The sequence below is a fragment of the Erinaceus europaeus genome, chromosome 11 (genome assembly GCF_950295315.1).
Source record: "Erinaceus europaeus chromosome 11, mEriEur2.1, whole genome shotgun sequence".
Classification (NCBI taxonomy): Eukaryota; Metazoa; Chordata; class Mammalia; order Eulipotyphla; family Erinaceidae; genus Erinaceus; species Erinaceus europaeus.
This window is the reverse complement of record NC_080172.1, coordinates 62,655,110-62,658,799: the sequence shown is the minus strand read 5'-3', so window position 1 is coordinate 62,658,799 and position 3,690 is coordinate 62,655,110. Positions and strand designations below refer to the sequence as shown.

Genomic DNA, 3,690 nt, shown 5'->3' with positions numbered 1-3,690 from the left:
ATCTCTCCTGCCCGTGAAGCAAGCTCGCAACAGCTGGGACCATAGCCATTGGAGCTGAGGGGGAAAGGGCTGACCACACAGCTCTTGGATGAGCAATATTCTTAAGACAAAACACTCTCTTTCCCCTTTCCCATCATCTCCTCCCCTTCTTCATCCTGCAGATCCCAGGATGATTTTGGAAAGGAATAAGGAAAAGAGGAAAAGGATTCTGTTCTGTTCTTCTGTTCTGGAAAAAGGCAGGAGATGACAGAGTACTCAGGGTTGGGGCAGCCTGCTGAAATCTGTAGTCCTTATGGCTTCCCTGTTCTGAGAGGGAGCAGAGGGGGCCAGGAGTCAGGCCCTTGGAGGCTTCATCAGCTCTGTTGCTTGTCCTTGACCAGTAAGACTGTGTGCTGGCCACCACTGGACACAGATAAGACTACTCAGTTCTCCAGCTGTTTACCAGTCATCTCCACAGGGCTCCATGCATCCTCTTCCTGTCCTGTGCCCAGCTGGTAGTTGGTGACCATGCCCCAGGCAAAAACATGACCATCTTTGGTCACAGCATATCCCACAGAGGCTCCACAAGCCACTGAGGAGATAGCAGGAAGCCTGGAGATGAGGGTAGGTATGCTCTTCTCTTCAGCACCCTCCCCAAGGCCTGCCCATACTCAGCACCACCCAAGCTGTATGCTTTTTCTTCCGAATCCATGCAGACTGTATGGTGCTGGCCACCAGAGAAGCCCACCCATGACTTGGTGGAATTCTTGAAGGATGTCAGATTCTGGGATATGAAGCAAGAGTCTGTGCCTAAAGTTCCTCGCTGATGGTAGTTGGAAAGACCGAAACCATATACATGACCCTCATAGGAGATAGCAAAGGTGAAGTAGGTGCCACAAAAGGCATCCTGGAATTTCACATGACCCTGCCTTCCCCTGGATTTCAGCATCACACAACTGGGGACCAGGAGTTGTTCAAGACCCTGATGGCCCCCACGGTTTGCAAAATTCAGGCACACAGCCCAGCAGGCCCTGTTCCCCATAGCCAAGAGTGTAGAGGTCACCATCAGTTGTCAGAATCACCAAGTGGTCACTTCCTGAGGCCACCTTTACCACAGGCATACTCAGCTGCACCTGCACAGGTACCATGCTTTTCTTCATGGGCTCCAAGAGTCCAATCACACCATTATTGTCCTGGAAGGAGCCCCAGAGGAAGACACGGCCATCTTCAATGAGGGCTGTTGTGTGACTGTCTCCTGCTGACACCTGTACCACCTTCTCTTATAGTTCTACTTTCCCAGGGATCATCTCTGAGCCTCTTCCAAGGGCATCTTCATCATTGTAGCCAAAGGAGTAGACCCTTCACCTTCTTGCTTTTGGGGAGGGCATCTTCTGGGGGTGATCTTCTTTTAGCTATGTGCTTGGGTGGTATCTTACTGTCCTTGGAGTAGGTCCAAGACAAGGAACTCCTCCACCTGCATGCGTGCATGCCCCTATATCTTAATGTTTCATAGCTACCAAGTTGCAGATACCAACCTGAATTCCCTGTGCCGGGCTAGTGTGGGGGTGCCTCTTCCCAGGCACGTACTCTCTGGGTTGGAGAGAACTCAACTGGAGCCAGCCTGGGCTGCTACTCACTCAGCAACACGGGAGAGATGACTCCTGAACTTGTGGCGGAGTGGCAATGCAATGTCTTTATTGATCAGAGCAATGCTTTTAAAGGCCAGACCCAGCAGTGACTAGTCGGAAATGGAAATGGCTAGGAAAGAGGTGGAGAAAGGCAAAAGGGTGCTGGGAAGGCAGAAACTTCCTTAGCAACTGTTGCAAGGGTTTTAACTGGTGAGATTAATGATACTCTGGAGGCAGGGAGGGTCTTGAAAGATAGATCAGAGGAATGGAATGGGTGGGGATCTTTCAGGCAAAACAATGATTAGATAAGCCATAGTATCAGGAATGCAGGATGCAGCAGGGGGAGCTGGCTTAACAATTTCCCGATATCTTCCCCTTTCATATTATCTAATGGCCATAGTATCAGGAATGTGGGGTGCTTTGTGAGGCAGGGAATCTGATAGAATGAAGCACACCTTTGGGGTTACTCCTCTACCTCCTTGCTCAACCACACGGTAGAGAGAGAGACTGACAGGAAAGATGCACTCCTCAGGTCAAGCCCTGCCAAGTTCAACCACATCCTCACAATTTTCTGACATTTCCCTTTCTTTTTATCTAATGGCCATAGTATCAGGAATGCAGGGTGCTTTGTGAGGCAGGGATTCTGATAGGATGAGACACACCTTTGGGGTTACTCCTGTCCCTCCTTGCTCAACCTCTCGGTAGAGAGAGAGACTGACAGGAAAGACGCACTCCTAATGTCAAGCCCTGCCAAGCTCAACCACATCCTCACAATTCTCCAACATCCCTGGATAGACAACCTCTTTAATGTGTCCTGGAACTCCACCTTCCCAGATCCCTACCTACTAAGGGAAGATAGAAACAGGCTGGAGGTATGGATTGATCGGTCAACACCCATGTCCAGCGGAGAAGAACTTATAGAAGTCAGACCTGCAAATCTTCTGCACCCCATGAAGATCTTTGGTCCATACTCCCAGAGGGACAGAAGAGTGGGGAAACTGCCAATGGAAGGGATGGGAAACAGAACTCTGTTGCTAGGAATTGTATGGAATTGTACTGCTCTTATTCCACAATCCTGTTATCATTATTAAATCACTAGTACAATAAATATTTACAAATTAAAAAAGAATTACCTGTAAGGGAAACTCCTTAAGGTTAGCAACTATCTGCTTGTTTATTAGAGCACTGCTGGTGCAGAGGATTGAACCTGGGACATAGGAAACTTAGGCATGAGGTTTGTTTTTTTTTAATTTATATTTTATTTCCTTTTGTTGCCCTTATTGTTTTACTGTTGTAGGATCATTGTGGTTATTTTTTTATAATTAATTTCTTTATTGGGGAATTAATGTTTTACATTCAACAGTAAATACAATAGTTTGTACATGCATAACATTTCCCAGATTCCCATTTAACAATACAACCCCCACTATGTCATTCATCATCCTTCATGGACCTGTATTCTCCCCACCCACCCACCCCAGAGTCTTTTACTTTGGTGCGATACGCCAATTCCATTTCAGGTTTTATTTGTGTTTTCTTTTCTGATCTTGTTTTTCAACTTCTGCCTGAGAGTGAGATCATCCCATATTCATCCTTCTGTTTCTGACTTATTTCACTCAACATGATTTTTTCAAGGTCCATCCAAGATCGGCTGAAAACGGTGAAGTCACAATTTTTTACAGCTGAGTAGTATTCCATTGTGTATATATACCACAACTTGCTCAGCCACTCATCTGTTGTTGGACACCTGGGTTGCTTCCAGGTTTTGGCTATTACAAATTGTGCTGCCAAGACATATGTGTACACAGATCTTTTTGGGTGGATGTGTTGGGCTCCTTAGGATATATCCCCAGGAGGGGAATTGCAGGGTCATAGGGTAGGTCCATTTCTAGCCTTCTGAGAGTTCTCCAGACTGTTCTCCACAGAGGCTGGACCAATTTACATTCCCACCAGCAGTGCAGGAGGGTTCTTTTTACCCCACACCCTCTCCAGCATTTGCTGCTATTACCTTTTCTGATGTATGACAGTCTCACAGGAGTGAAGTGATATCTCATTGTTGTCTTGATTTGCATTTCTCTGACAA

At 46.8% G+C, this 3,690-nt stretch overlaps 1 pseudogene; it reads right to left on the bottom strand.

Moving 5' to 3' along the window:
• Positions 1 to 206: 206 nt before the first annotated feature.
• LOC103119869 (regulator of chromosome condensation-like) lies at positions 207 to 1,467 on the bottom strand (annotated as a pseudogene).
• Positions 1,468 to 3,690: the final 2,223 nt, after the last annotated feature.